The sequence below is a fragment of the Triticum urartu genome, chromosome 1A (assembly GCF_056163025.1).
Source record: "Triticum urartu cultivar PI428250 chromosome 1A, HENAU_Tu73, whole genome shotgun sequence".
Taxonomy (NCBI): Eukaryota; Viridiplantae; Streptophyta; class Magnoliopsida; order Poales; family Poaceae; genus Triticum; species Triticum urartu.
In genome coordinates, this window is record NC_141873.1 from 178,370,414 (window position 1) to 178,387,351 (window position 16,938).

The following is a 16,938-nucleotide window of genomic DNA, read 5'->3' on the forward strand; positions in this document are numbered from 1 at the left end:
AACCAATATGCATTTTTGCCGGGTCAAAAGGGTTTTTTAAGCTAAACTCAGTGAGTTGGAAGCCCCCTAGTGCCCTTTGAAGGAAATATGCCCTAGAGGCAATAATAAAGTTATTATTTATTTCCTTATATCATGATAAATGTTTATTATTCATGCTAGAATTGTATTAACCGGAAACATAATACATGTGTGAATACATAGACAAACAGAGTGTCACTAGTATGCCTCTACTTGACTAGCTCGTTAATCAAAGATGGTTATGTTTCCTAACCATGGACAAAGAGTTGTTATTTGATTAACGGGATCACATCATTAGTTGAATGATCTGATTGACATGACCCATTCCATTAGCTTAGCACCCGATCGTTTAGTATGTTGCTATTGCTTTCTTTATGACTTATACATGTTCCTATGACTATGAGATTATGCAACTCCCGTGTGCCGGAGGAACACTTTGTGTGCTACCAAACGTCACAACGTAACTGGGTGATTATAAAGGTGCTCTACAGGTGTCTCCAAAGGTACATGTTGGGTTGGCGTATTTCAAGATTTGGATTTGTCACTCCGATCGTCGGAGAGGTATCTCTGGGCCCTCTCGGTAATGCACATCACTTAAGCCTTGCAAGCATTGCAACTAATGAGTTAGTTGCGGGATGATGTATTACGGAACGAGTAAAGAGACTTGCCGGTAACGAGATTGAACTAGGTATTGGAATACAGACGATCGAATCTCGGGCAAGTAACATACCGATGACAAAGGGAACAACGTATGTTGTTATGTGGTCTGACCGATAAAGATCTTCATAGAATATGTAGGAGCCAATATGAGCATCCAGGTTCCGCTATTGGTTATTGACTGGAGACGTGTCTCGGTCATGTCTACATTGTTCTTGAACCCGTAGGGTCCGCACGCTTAAGGTTACGATGAAAGTTATATTATGAGTTTATGCATTTTGATGTACCGAAGTTTGTTCGGAGTCCCGGATGTGATCACGGACATGATGAGGAGTCTCTAAATGGTCGAGACATAAAGATTGATATATTGGAAGCCTATATTTGGATATCGGAAGTGTTCCGGGTGAAATCGGGATTTTACCGGAGTACCGGGAGGTTACCGGAACCCCCCGGGAGGTACATGGGCCTTAATGGGCCTTAGTGGAAGAAGAGGATAGGCGGCCAGGGCTGGGCCGCGCACCCCTCCCCCCTAGTCCGAATAGGACAAGGAGAGAGGTGGCCGGTGCCCACTTCCTTCTCTCTCTCTCTCTTTTCCCACCTCGCGAATCCTATTCCAACTAGGATTGGGGGAGAAGTCCTACTCCTGGAGGGAGTAGGACTCCTCCTGGTGCACCCTATGATGGCCGGCCGGCCTCTCCCCCTTGGTCCTTTATATACGGAGGCAGGGGCACCCCAGAGACACACAAGTTGATCCACGTGATCTTATTCTTAGCCGTGTGCGGCGCCCCCAGCCACCATAGTCCTCGATAATATTGTAGCGGTGCTTAGGCGAAGCCCTGCGGCAGTAGTACATCAAGATCGTCACCACGCCGTCGTGCTGACGGAACTCTTCCCCGACACTTTGCTGGATCGGAGTCCGGGGATCGTCATCGAGCTGAACGTGTGCCAAGAACTCGGAGGTGCCGGAGTAACGGTGCTTGGATCGGTCGGATCGGGAAGACGTACGACTACTTCCTCTATGTTGCGTCAACGCTTCCGCTTCGGTCTATGAGGGTACGTAGACAACACTTTCCCCTCTCGTTGCTATGCATCACCATGATCTTGCGTGTGCGTAGGAAATTTTTTGAAATTACTACGTTCCCCAATAGTGGCATCCGAGCCTAGGTTTTATGTGTTGATGTTATATGCACGAGTAGAACACAAGTGAGTTGTGGGCGATATAAGTCATACTGCTTACCAGCATGTCATGCTTTGGTTCGGCGGTATTGTTGGACGAAGCGGCCCAGACCGACATTACGCGTACGCTTACGCGAGACCGGTTCTCCCGACGTGCTTTGCAAATAGGTGGCTTGCGGGTGACAGTTTCTCCAACTTTAGTTGAACCGAGTGTGGCTACGCCCGGTCCTTGCGAAGGTTAAAACAGCACCAACTTGACAAACTATCGTTGTGGTTTTGATGCGTAGGTAAGATTGGTTCTTGCTTAAGCCCGTAGCAGCCACGTAAAACTTGCAACAACAAAGTAGAGGACGTCTAACTTGTTTTTGCAGGGCATGTTGTGATGTGATATGGTCAAGAGATGATGCTAAATTTTATTGTATGAGATGATCATGTTTTGTAACCGAGTTATCGGCAACTGGCAGGAGCCATATGGTTGTCGCTTTATTGTATGCAATGCAATCGCGCTGTAATGCTTTGCTTTATCACTAAACAGTAGCGATAGTCGTGGAAGCATAAGATTGGCGAGACGACAACGATGCTACGATGGAGATCAAGGTGTCGCGCCGGTGACGATGGTGATCATGACGGTGCTTCGAAGATGGAGATCACAAGCACAAGATGATCATGGCCATATCATATCACTTATATTGATTGCATGTGATGTTTATCTTTTATGCATCTTATCTTGCTTTGATTGATGGTAGCATTATAAGATGATCTCTCACTAATTATCAAGAAGTGTTCTCCTTGAGTATGCACCGTTGCAAAAGTTCTTCGTGCTGAGACACCACGTGATGATCGGGTGTGATAGGCTCTACGTTCAAATACAACGGGTGCAAAACAGTTGCACACGCAGAATACTCAGGTTATACTTGACGAGTCAAGCATATACAGATATGGCCTCGGAACACAGAGACTGAAAGGTCGAGCGTGAATCATATAGAAGATATGATCAACATAGCGATGTTCACCAATGAAACTACTCCATCTCACGTGATGATCGAACATGGTTTAGTTGATTTGGATCACGTAATCACTTAGAGGATTAGAGGGATGTCTATCTAAGTGGGAGTTCTTAAGTAATATGATTAATTGAACTTAAATTTATCATGAACTTAGTCCTGGTAGTATTTTGCAAATCATGTTGTAGATAAATAGCTCGCGTTGTTGCTTCCCTGTGTTTATTTTGATATGTTCCCAGAGAAAATTGTGTTGAAAGATGTTAGTAGCAAAGATGCGGATTGGATCCGTGATCTGAGGTTTATCCTCATTGCTGCACAGAAGAATTATGTCCTTGATGCACCTCTAGGTAACAGACCTATTGCAGGAGCAGATGCAGATGTTATGAACGTTTGGCTAGCTCAATATGATGACTACTTGATAGTTTAGTGCACCATGCTTAACGGCTTAGAATCGGGACTTCAAAGACGTTTTGAACGTCATGGACCATATGAGATGTTCCTGGAGTTGAAGTTAATATTTCAAGCAAATACCTGAGTTGAGAGATATGAAGTCTCCAACAAGTTCTATAGCCAAAAGATGGAGGAGAATCGCTCAAGCAGTGAGCATGTGCTCAGATTGTCTGGGTACTACAATCGCTTGAATCAAGTGGGAGTTAATCTTCCAGATAAAATAGTGATTGACAGAATTCTCTAGTCACCATCACCAAGTTAGTAGAACTTCGTGATGAACTATAATATGCAAGGGATAACGGAAACGATTCCCAAGCTCTTCGTAATGCTGAAATTGACGAAGGTAGAAATCGAGAAAAACATCAAGTGTTGATGGTAAACAAGACCACTAATTTCAAGAAAAGGGCAGAGGGAAGAAGGGGAACTTCAAGAAGAACGGCAAGCAAGTTGCTGCTCAAGTGAAGAAGCCCAAGTCTGGTCCTAAGCCTGAGACTAAGTGCTTCTACTACAAAGGGACTGGTCACTGGAAGCGGAACTGCCCCAAGTATTTGGCGGATAAGAAGGATGGCAAAGTGAACAAAAGTATATTTGATATACATGTTATTGATGTGTACTTTACTAGTGTTTATAGCAACCCCTCAGTATTTGATACTGGATCAGTTGCTAAGAGTAGTAACTCGAAACAGGAGTTGCAGAATAAACAGAGACTAGTTAAGGGTGAAGTGACGATGTGTGTTGGAAGTAGTTCCAAGATTGATATGATCATCATCGCACACTCCCCTATACTTTCGGGATTAGTGTTGAACCTAAATAAGTGTTATTTGGTTTTTGCGTTGAGCATGAATATGATTTGATCATGTTTATTGCAATACGGTTATTCATTAAAGTCAGAGAACAATTGTTATTCTGTTTACATGAATAAAACCTTCGATGGTCATACACCCAATGAAACAAGTTCATTGGATCTCGATCGTAGTGATACACATATTCATAATATTGAAACCAAAAGATGCAAAGTTAATAATGATAGTGCAACTTATTTGTGGCACTGCCATTTAGGTCATATTGGTGTAAAGCGCATGAAGAAACTCCATGCTGATGGGCTTTTGGAATCACTTGATTATGAATCACTTGATGCTTGCGAACCATGCCTTATGGGCAAGATGACTAAAACGCCGTTCTCTGGAACAATGAAGCAAGCAACAGATTTGTTGGAAATCATACATACTGATGTATGTGGTCCGATGAATATTAAGGCTTGCAGCAGGTATCATTATTTTCTGACCTTCACAGATGATTTGAGCAGATATGGGGATATCTACTTGATGAAACATAAGTCTGAAACATTTGAACAGTTCAAAGAATTTCAGAGTGAAGTGGAAAATCATCGTGACAAGAAAATAAAAGTTTCTACGATATGATCGCAGAGGTAAAATATTTGAGTTACGAGTTTGGCCTTCAATTAAAACAATGTGAAATAGTTTCACTACTCACGCCACCTGGAACACCATAGTGTAATGGTGTGTCCGAACGTCATAACCGTACTTTATTAGATATAGTGCGATCTATGATGTCTCTTACCGATCTACCACTATCGTTTTGGGGTTATGCATTAGAGACAGCTGCATTCACGTTAAATAGGGCACCATCTAAATCCGTTGAGACGACACCGTGTGAACTATGGTTTGGCAAGAAACCTAAGCTGTCGTTTCTTAAAGTTTGAAGTTGCGATGCTTATGTGAAAAAGTTTCATCTCGATAAGCTCAAACTCAAATCGGAGAAATATGTCTTCATAGGATACCCAAAGGAGACAGTTGGGTACACCTTCTATCACAGATCCGAAGGCAAGACATTCGTTGCTAAGAATGGATCCTTTATAGAGAAGGAGTTTCTCTCGAAAGAAGTGAGTGGGAGGAAAGTAGAACTTGATAAGGTAATTGTACCTTCTCCCTTATTGGAAAGTAGTTCATCACAGAAATCTGTTCCTGTGACTACTACACCAATTAGTGAGGAAGCTAATGATGATGATCATGTAACTTCAGATCAAGTTACTACCGAATCTCGTAGGTAAATCAGAGTGAGATCCGCACCAGAGTGGTACGGTAATCCTGTTCTGGAGGTCATGCTACTTGACCATGACAAACCTACGAACTATGAAGAAGCGATGGTGAGCCCAGATTCCGCAAAATGGCTTGAGGCCATAAAATCTGAGATGGGATCCATGTATGAGAACAACGTATGGATTTTGGTTGACTTGCCCGATGATCGGCAAGCCATTGATAATAAATGGATCTTCAAGAGGAAGACGGACACTGATAGTAGTGTTACTATCTACAAAGCTAGAATTGTCGCAAAAGTTTTCGACAAGTTCAAGGTGTTGACTACGATGAGAGTTTCTCACTCGTATCTATGCTTAAGTCTATCCGAATCATGTTAGCAATTGCCGCATTTTATGAAATCTGGCAAATGGATAAACAAAACTGCATTCCATAATAGATTTATTAAAGAAGAGTTGTATATGATACAACCAGAAGGTTTTCTCAATCCTAAATGTGCTAACAAAATATGCAAGCTCCAGCGATCCATCTATGGACTGGTGCAAGCATCTCGGAGTTGGAATATATGCTTTGATAAGTTGATCAAATCATATAGTTTTATACAGACTTGCGATGAAGCCTGTATTTACAAGAAAGTGAGTGGGAGCACTACAAAATTTCTGATAAGTATATGTGAATGACATATTGTTGATCGGAAATAATGTAGAATTATTCTGCAAAGCATAAAGGAGTTTCTGAAAGGAATTTTCCAAAAAAAGACCTCGGTGAAGCTGCTGACATATTGAACATCAAGATCTATAGAGATAGATCAAGACGCTTGATAAGTTTTTTTTCAATGAGTACATACCTTGACAAGATTTTGAAGTAGTTCAAAATAGAACAGTCAAAGAAAGAGTTCTTGTCTGTGTTACAAGGTGTGAAATTGAGTAAGACTCAAAACCCGACCACGACAGAAGATAGAAAGAGAATGAAAGTCATTCCCTATGCCTCAGCCATAGGTTCTATAAAGTATGCCATGCTATGTACCAGATCTATTGTATACCCTACACTGATTTTGGCAAGGTAGTACAATAGTGATCTAGGAGTAGATCACTGGACAGCGGTCAAAATTATCCTTAGTGGAATAATGATATGTTTCTCGATTATGGAGGTGACAAAAAGGTTCGTCGTAAAGGGTTATGTCGATGCAAGTTTTGACACTAATCCAGATGACTCTAAGTCTCAATCTGGATACATATTGAAAGTGGGAGCAATTAGCTAGAGTAGTTCTGTGCAGAGCATTGTTGACATAGAAATTTGCAAAATACATACGGATCTGAATATGGCAGACCCGTTGACTAAAACTCTCTCACAAGCAAAACATGATCACTTTTTGTGTCTTAATCACATAGCGATGTGAACTAGATTATTGAATCTAGTAAACCCTTTGGGTGTTAGTCACATGGAGATGTGAACCAATCACATAAAGATGTGAACTATTGATGTTAAATCACATGGCGATGTGATCTAGATTATTGACTCTAGTGCAAGTGGGAGACTGAAGGAAATATGCCCTAGAGGCAATAATAAAGTTATTATTTATTTCCTTATATCATGACAAATGTTTATTATTCATGCTAGAATTGTATTAACCGGAAACATAATACATGTGTGAATACATAGACAAACAGAGTGTCACTAGTATGCCTCTACTTGACTAGCTCGTTAATCAAAGATGGTTATGTTTCCTAACCATGGACAAAGAGTTGTTATTTGATTAACGGGATCACATCATTAGTTGAATGATCTGATTGACATGACCCATTCCATTAGCTTAGCACCCGATCGTTTAGTATGTTGCTATTGCTTTCTTCATGACTTATACATGTTCCTATGACTATGAGATTATGCAACTCCTGTGTGCCGGAGGAACACTTTGTGTGCTACCAAACGTCACAACGTAACTGGGTGATTATAAAGGTGCTCTATAGGTGTCTCCAAAGGTACATGTTGGGTTGGCGTATTTCAAGATTGGGATTTGTCACTCCGATCGTTGGAGAGGTATCTTTGGGCCCTCTCGGTAATGCACATCACTTAAGCCTTGCAAGCATTGCAACTAATGAGTTAGTTGCGGGATGATGTATTACGGAACGAGTAAAGAGACTTGCCGGTAACGAGATTGAACTAGGTATTGGAATACCGACGATCGAATCTCGGGCAAGTAACATACCGATGACAAAGGGAACAACGTATGTTGTTATGCGGTCTGACCGATAAAGATCTTCGTAGAATATGTAGGAGCCAATATGAGCATCCAGGTTCCGCTATTGGTTATTGACCGGAGACGTGTCTCGGTCATGTCTACATTGTTCTCGATCCCGTAGGGTCCGCATGCTTAAGATTACGATGACAGTTATATTATGAGTTTATGCATTTTGATGTACCGAAGTTTGTTCGGAGTCCCGGATGTGATCACTGACATGACGAGGAGTCTCGAAATGGTCGAGACATAAATATTGGTATATTGGAAGCCTATATTTGGATATCGGAAGTGTTCCGGGTGAAATCGGGATTTTACCGGAGTACTGGGAGGTTACCAGAACCCCCCAGGAGGTACATGGGCCTTAATGGGCCTTAGTGGAAGAAGAGGATAGGCGGCCAGGGCTGGGCCGTGCACCCCTCCCCCCTAGTCCGAATAGGATAAGGAGAGAGGTGGCCGGCGCCCACTTCCTTCTCTCTCTCTCTCTCTCTCTCTCTCTCTCTCTCTCTCTCTTCCCACCTCGCGAATCCTATTCCAACTAGGATTGGGGGAGAAGCCCTACTCCCGGAGGGAGTAGGACTCCTCCTGGCGCGCCCTATGCTGGCCGGCCGGCCTCTCCCCCTTGGTCCTTTATATACGGAGGCAGGGGCACCCCAGAGACACACAAGTTGATCCACGTGATCTTATTCTTAGCCGTGTGCGGCGCCCCCAGCCACCATAGTCCTCGATAATATTGTAGCGGTGCTTAGGCGAAGCCCTGCGGCAGTAGTACATCAAGATCGTCACCACGCCATCGTGCTGACGGAACTCTTCCCCGACACTTTGCTGGATCGGAGTCCGGGGATCGTCATCGAGCTGAACGTGTGCCAAGAACTCGGAGGTGCCGGAGTAATGGTGCTTGGATCGGTCGGATCAGGAAGACGTACGACTACTTCATGTACGTTGCGTCAACGCTTCCGCTTCGGTCTACGAGGGTACGTAGACAACACTTTCCCCTCTCGTTGCTATGCATCACCATGATCTTGTGTGTGCGTAGGAAATTTTTTGAAATTACTACGTTCCCCAACACCCTTATGATCAATTAATAAAGACTCATGCTCAATAAATATGAGATGAAATGACAGACACCCCAAGTTTCAGGGATGCCGACTTTATTACGTTGATCATAATATGATAAGGCCAATAAAGCAGGATATCCATGTTTGAACCGTGCATCATGGCAGCAAGTTCTCTTTGGCAACCTTTAATTTTTTTCTTCTGAAAACTCGAACTTGCGAGAGATGGATTCATCTTGAACCGGACTTTTAACCGAACATTGAGAGATCAAAACTTTGTGAGAGATAGATTTCCCTTGAGCTGGATTTTAAATCGGAATCCTTCTTTTTAAACTAGAAATTTTCTGACGGCCTTTAAATTTTCATCAATGTGGCAGTAGCCTCCAGGACTGGGTTATTTTTCCCTCCAATGTCCTGGGGTTCTTCAATTTGCTGAAACTGGCAAAATTTGCTGAATCATGTCAGTGTAGCCCCCGAGTCTTAAGACGACTTGAGGAGTTAGCATGAGATTCTCCATACTTGACCATGATATAAACTGGCATATAGTTGAACAGCGGAATACTGGAATGTGTTGAAATTGGAGGCAAAGTGGCGAGTTGATGATCTTCGCAACACTCATTGTATATCCTTGGCATTGATAACGCAAGATGAATCCACGGAAGGTTGAGGTCGACCGTGGCGGGTTATAAATGACCCCATATGATTTTGTGTCAGTAATCTGGCCAGTTGTTCATCCTAGCTGGTTGATTGAAGTTAACTCAACCGCAGTGGCGGTGGCTGATGTGCCTGCCCATTAGATCATCCGGTGAAGGCGGAGGCTGATAATATATTATGATGTACTCAAGAGATGTTGGAAGAAAACCGGGCCACCGGAGCAGTGACTTGCTTGCACTCAATAAGCAGCTCATGCAAACGGGTGGGCTCCAGCGTGTTGATGTAGACCGAGCCGGATGAGTGGTGAATTTGCACATGTCCGTTGAGTAGTAAGCAGGCGGGGTCCCGGCAAGTCGATATAGACCGAGCTATAGGGGCGGCGAATTGGCGCACGTCCATTCACCGAGTAATACAAATAGGAGATTCATACCCATAGCTTGATGGTCTCTTTTGTAATGACAAAGTACTCTGCATAAGAAATTTCACAGACAAGAGTAATTGTTTTTAAAGAAAATAAAGATGTATCACCTGATATGTTTTATCAAAAATTATCAACCGTAGGGTTACAGCAACAACGGCAGAGGTGGTGGCTTAAAGCGCCACCGTGGCAAAAAGGGCACCAGGAGGCTCAAAAAGGATCCTTGGGGTCATGTTGACCATTGGATATTTTTAAAACTGCCCACTACTTCCTTTCTCTCAACCGACCTCCTCTCATCTTTTTTATTTTTTGCTTACAAGGGAGAGTAAGGGAGAAGAGGCCAAGGAGGCCCTCGAGCAGGGCAAAACCATGGCCGCAGCGGCGACTGTGCAGGAGCGGAAGCGACTTGGAGGGCCAAGCATCGGTGGCAGCTCGTGCTGCGACATCGGGCTCGGAGGTCGCCCGGCGAGGTGGAGGCGAGGCGGCTCAGGAAGGCCGCGACGGAGCCAGCTCGGAGCGAGGGCCGGCAAAGGAAGTGACGACTCAAGGCGGTGGCGGCCACGCGTGACCCTGAAGGGCGTCCGCTGCAGATGGCTTGTGGCAGTTTGAATAACTGCGGCTTAAAAATCGGCGTCTCAACGCTCGTCCGTGGGGACGGCCACGACGCAACAAGCGGGTCACGACGCAAGACAAAAACCTGCGGCGGAGACGGTGACGGCAGGCAGCGAGTCAAACACGGCGACTCAAGGCGTTGTAATAGCCGTTATGGTGAAGGCGGCTTGGAAAGGGGCAATGGCCCGGTACAAGGCCGCTCAGGCGTCAGGACTAAGGCGAGTCAGCGGAGGTGATTTGGAGGTGCGTCCGCGACGGCGACGGGTTGGAGAGGGGTCGCGGCGACGGTGTTGGCGGGTGGCTTACGACGCGCTAGAAGAGGCAACTTGGAGGCGTAGCGTGGTGAAGGAAGACTGTGGCTAGTCCGGGCGCGCGGATGAAAAGGGAGGAGTCATGTCTGGGTGAGGCGGAGCATGGCCAGGGAGGCTACGACCCGCAGGCCAGCGGCTCGAGGTCACGGCCTTGGCCGGAGCGGCGGCGCGGAGGTAGAGGCGACTCAACAATGCTGGCTTGAGGCGGAGCGCGGCGACAGAGGGCCGGCTCGGTGTGCAGCAGCGAAGGCGAGTCAAGGTCATGGCGGCAGTTTGATGAGGCGATGGAGGCTCAACCTGCAGTTGTTCGGAACGGCGGCTCGACATGCGTCTGTGACAGCAGGGCCGTGGGGAGACGGAGGAGTAGTGAGGCTGTGGGGACAACAGCCGCGGGGATGGTGCAACAGCGCGTCTTGCAGCAGAGGCAGACGCTCAAGATGGACCCGCGATAGCAGTGGTGGCTCAGCGATCCGTCAAGCTAGTGGCTCAGGAGCGGAACCAGGCGGGTCAACGAGGCAAGGGCAGCTCGGGGCCGGCCACGGAGGCTGACGCCGAGGCGGCCTGGAGGTAAGGGCAGGGCCGACTCGTCGCGGAGGCGATGCCGTGTAGGCGGAGGTTTGCTTGGCAGGCCATGGCAGAGGCAAGTCGACGGGATGAGCCACGACAATAGTGGTGCCTTGTAACAGCGATATGGTAGCAATGACTTGAGGCTGCGATAGAGAGCCGCAGTGGCGAGACGAGGTTGAAGCGGAAGCGAGCGGCTCGAGAGACAGGGGGACGGCTCGCAGGTGTTGCCCCCAGATGTGGAGGCAACGCGCGAGACTCGGACGGCGACTCAAAGGAAATGAAGCATGCCTGGCACGATAGCGAAGGCAATGGCGTCTTGACGCTGGGCCTCAGCAACAGCGGCGGGTGGCTATGGAAGAAACGCAGGTGAGGACCGCAGCAGAGGCGGAGGTCGGCGAGCGGAACCGCGACCACGAGGCCGCTTGAGATTGTGGCCTCGGTGGCCTAGGCGTCCGGGATGTGGCCGTTGATTCCCGAGTCGTGGCTGTCCCCGATTCCTTCTCGAAGCCAGCCCGGCGCGGGTAGCGATTGAGGCGGAAGCTGGCCACCAGGGCATCTTGACGATGATGTAGAGGTGACGGTAACTTGGCGATGCAGTAGAGGTAAGAACGGCGTAGCGTGAGTGGACCACAGTAGAGGCGGCTTATAAGTGCGGGTCATAGCGACGGAGGCCGCTCAGGCGGCTCAACGCGAACGCGGAGGTCGTAGAAGATCACGTGGAGCGTGGTGCGGCCGGTCGCATCATCCCATGGCCGATTGGCTCTGAATAGTTTCACGCGGGACTCTGAATAGTTTCACGTGGGACTAGTACTCTCTTTGATTTAACGGGTCAACCTTGCCTTCACATAAGAAATAACAACCACAAACGCTTTTGGTTCTGCCTGCTGCATCGCTGTACTATCCCTCTAGACTTGCAGTGCCGTAGCCAAAATTCCTTGTCCATCAACCTGCGACCTGATGAATCGCCCAAGGCTGACACCGTAAAAAATCTATCCTGGTCTCGAACTCTGCGGATCACCACGGCAGGTGAGGCGGTCGCACAACATGTAACCTGATGCAGCTTGAACTATGTTAGTATTTTCTCAAAGAGGAATGGATGATGCAGCATAGCTAAGGTAGGTATTTCCCTCAGTGATGAGACCAAGATTATCGAACCAGTAGGAGAACCACGCAATACCACGTAAACAGCTCCTGCACATAAAGAACAAAAACTTGCAACCCGATGTAAGAGAGGGATTGTCAATCCCTCACGGGTAAAAAGATAGGTAAAATTGTATTAGGTTGCAAAAATAGATCTCGCGAGAACACAAGATAAAATAAATAATAATAAATTGCAGCAAGGTATTTTTGTATTTTTGGATTAATAGATCTGAAAATAAAAGTAAATAAAAATAGATCACAGACGCAAATATAATAAAGAAGAGACCCCGGGGCCGTAGATTTCACTAGTGGCATCTCTCGAGAAAAATAGCATACGGTGGGTAAAAAATTACTATTGGGCAATTACCACTATCCAGCATGCATCTAGTGTATTAAGTTCATGGAAAAACGGAGTAATGGAATAAGAACGATGACATAATGTAGACAAGATCTATTTATGTAGAAATAGACCCCATCTTGTTATCCTTAATAGCAATGATACATATGTGTTAGTTCCCCATCTATCACTGGGATCAAGCACCGTAAGATCGAACCCATCACAAATCACCTCTTCCCATGGCAAGAAAAATCGACCTTGTCGGCCTAACTAAACCAAAGATTCAAAGATGAAATACGAGGCTATAAGTAATCATGCATATAAGAGATCGAAAGAATCAAATAACTTTCATGGATAAAAACATAGATCTGATCATAAACTCAAAGTTCATCGGATCCCAACAAACATACCGCAAAAAAGAGTTACATCAAACATATCTCCAAGAGACCATTGTATTGAGAATCAAAAGATAGAGAGGAAGCCATCTAGCTACTAACTACGGGCCCGTAGATCCACAATGAACTACTCACGCATTATCGGAGAGGCACCAATGAGGATGATGAACCCCTCCGTGATGGTGTCTGGATTGGATCTGTCTCTAGATTGGAACTGCACAAAATGGTGATTGGAGTTTCCAAAATCTCCATCAAATTATGTTGGTAATCTCATGCAACATTTTATTAGCCTTTGCAAGATGAGCCGTCACTGTCACCATAATGGCACTTTATTTTAATGGAACTACACAAAAGGATAAGATTATAGTTGCACCTTACATGAGCAGGACAACCAACCTTAATGTTGCTTAATTTTAGTGCAACTACTAAAGAAGAACCTGCCAGCTCATGAGAGCAAGTACTTCTTGCTAGCTGATTGATGTAATCTTTCCTTCATTTCAGGTGAACTGCAAAAAAAGTCGCATGACTTGAATCATCGAGTGGATCTGCAGGTTGAGTTCAAGGAGTGCCACTATTATAGTAATCATGCTCTTTCTTATCTGTGATGTGCAAACAGGAATACTCAACTACAGATATTGTGATGGTCAAGAGCATTCGCCAAGTTCTTGGGTTGTATAACACGACTAGCCAAGGTGGATTTAATCCCGATATTCACTTTGTTAAAAGGCTCTAATGGGTTGGTTCTGAATCTTGCAAGCTGGGAATCAATGAGATGTGTAGGTATCTTTGTTATACTTATTATTTGAATCTTATTTGTTGGTTCTAAATCTTGCAAGCTGTGAATGAATGAGATGTGTAGGCATCTTTGTTGTACTTATTATTTGAATTTTATTTGTTGGTTTTGAATCTTGCAAGCCGGGAATAAATGAGATGTGTAGGCATCTGATACGTCTCCAACGTATCTATAATTTTTGATTGTTCCATGCTATTATATTATCAACCTTGGATGTTTTATATGCATTTATATGCTATTTTATATGATTTTTGGGACTAACCTATTAACCTAGAGCCCAGTGCCAGTTTCTGTTTTTTCCTTGTTTTAGAGTATCACAGAAAAGGAAAATCAAACACAGTCCAATTGACCTGAAACTTCACGGAACTTATTTTTGGACCAGAAGAAGCCCACGGAGTATCGAAGTTGGACCAGGAGAGTCCCGGGCTGCCCACGAGGGTGGGGGCGCGCCCACCCCCTGGGTGCGCCCCCTTGCCTCGTGGACAGCCCGGAGGTCCACCGATGTACTTCTTCCTCCCATATATACCCATATACCCTAAATACTTAGGCGAGCACAATAGATCGGCAGTTCCGCCACCAGAAGCCTCCGTAGCCACCGAAAACCAATCTAGATCCGTTCCGGCACCCTGCCGGAGGGGGAATCCCTCTCCGGTGGCCATCTTCATCATCTCGGCGCTCTCCATGACAAGGAGGGAGTAGTTCTCCCTCGGGGATGATGGTATGTACTAGTAGCTATGTGTTTGATCTCTCTCTCTCTCTCGTGTTCTTGAGGTGGCACGATCTTGATGTATCGCGAGCTTTGCTATTATAGTTGGATCTTATGATGTTTCTCCCCCTCTACTCTCTTGTAATGGATTGAGTTTTCCCTTTGAAGTTATCTTATCGGATTGAGTCATTAAGGATTTGAGAACACTTAATGTATGTCTTGTGTGGGATACCCATGGTGACAATGGGGTATTCTATTGATCCACTTGATGTATGTTTTGGTGATCAACTTGCGGGTTCCGCCCATGAACCTATGCATAGCGGTTGGCACACATTTTCGTCTTGACTCTCCGGTAGAATCTTTGGGGCACTCTTTGAAGTACTTTGTGTTGGTTTGAATAGATGAATTTAAGATTGTGTGATGCATATCGTATAATCATACCCACTGATACTTGAGGTGACATTGGAGTATCTAGGTGACATTAGGGTTTTGGTTGATTTGTGTCTTAAGGTATTATTCTAGTACGAACTCTATGATAGATTGAACGGAAAGAATAGGTTCATGTTATTTTACTATGAACTCTTGAATAGATCGATCAGAAAGGATAACTTTGAGGTGGTTTCGTACCCTACCATAATATCTTTGTTTGTTCTCCGCCTTTAGTGACTTTGGAGTGACTCTTTGTTGCATGTTGAGGGATAGTTATATGATCCAATTATGTTATTATTGTTGAGGGAACTTGCACTAGTGAAAGTATGAACCCTAGGCCTTGTTTCCTAGCATTGCAATACCATTTTTGCTCACTTTTATCATTAGTTACCTTGCTGTTTTTATATTTTCAGATTACAAAAACATATATCTACCATCCATATTGCACTTGTATCACCATCTCTTCTCCGAACTAGTGCACCTATACAATTTACCATTGTATTGGGTGTGTTGGAGACACAAGAGACTCTATGTTATTTGGTTGCAGGGTTGTTTGAGAGAGACCATGTTCATCCTATGCCTCCCACGGATTGATAAACCTTAGGTCATCCACTGGAAGGAAATTTTCTACTGTCCTACAAACCTCTGCACTTGGAGGCCCAACAACGTCTACAAGAAGAAGGTTCTGTAGTAGACATCAAGCTCTTTTCTGGCGCCGTTGCCGGGGAGGTTAGCGCTTGAAGGTATATCTTTATATCATGCAATCGAATCTTTTTGTTTCTTGTTTTAGCACTAGTTTAGTTTATAAAAAAACTACAAAAAAATGGAATTGAGTTTGCCTCATACGCTTCATCTTTTTAATATGTTTCGTGAGTATGATGAAAAGGAAAATTGTGCCAAAGTGTTAGAAGAAGAATGCATTAAAATGTTTGGCACTAAATATTTTGAATGATGAGCATGATTCCAATGTTGTTAGTATGAATTCCTTGAATATCCATGATGCTAATGATATGCAAAGCCAGAAGCTTGGAGAAGCTATGTTTGATGAAGATGATATTTTTTGTCCCCCAAGTTTTGATGAGAAAATTTATTATGATGAGAGCATGCCTCCTATTTATGATGATTATATTGATCAAAGTGGATTTGGAGAGGTCATCACTTTATTTCGTGATGAAACCACTATTTTGAAAGCGGTTTCAATTGATTATGAGAACAAAGTTGCTATCTATGATGATTATTGTGATGACTTGTATGATATAAAGAATAATGATATCCATGAAACTTGTCATCATGATTTTAGTTTTCAATTAGATTATGCCTCACATGATAATTATTTTGTTGAGTTTGCTCCCACTACTATTCATGAGAAGAATTTTGCTTGTGTGGAGGTTCTTGTAGATCATGAAAATAATGCTTTAGGTGTTGGATATATTGTTGAATTCATTCATGATACTACTGAAAATTATTATGAGGGAGGAATATATGCTTGTAGGAATTGCAATAATATCAAGTTTCCTTTCTATGTGCTTAAAGTTTTAAAGTTATGCTTGTTTTGCCTTCCTATGCAAGTTGATTCTAGTTCCCATAAGTTGCTTGCTCACAAAATCGCTATGCATAGGAAGTGGATAAGATTTAAATGTGCTAGTCATATTCTTCATGATGCTCTTTTTATGTTTCAATTCTATTCTTTTATGTGAGCATCATTAAAATCATCATGCCTAGCTAGGGGCGTTAAACAATAGCGCTTGTTGGGAGGCAACCCAATTTTATTTTTATTCCTTGCTTTTTGTTCCTATTTAGTAATAAATAATTCATCTAGCCTCTGTTTAGATGTGGTTTTATGTTTTAATTAGTGTTTGTGCCAAGTAAAGCCTTTATGACCTTCTTGAGTGATTGTTATTTGACCTTGCTGTAAAAAAC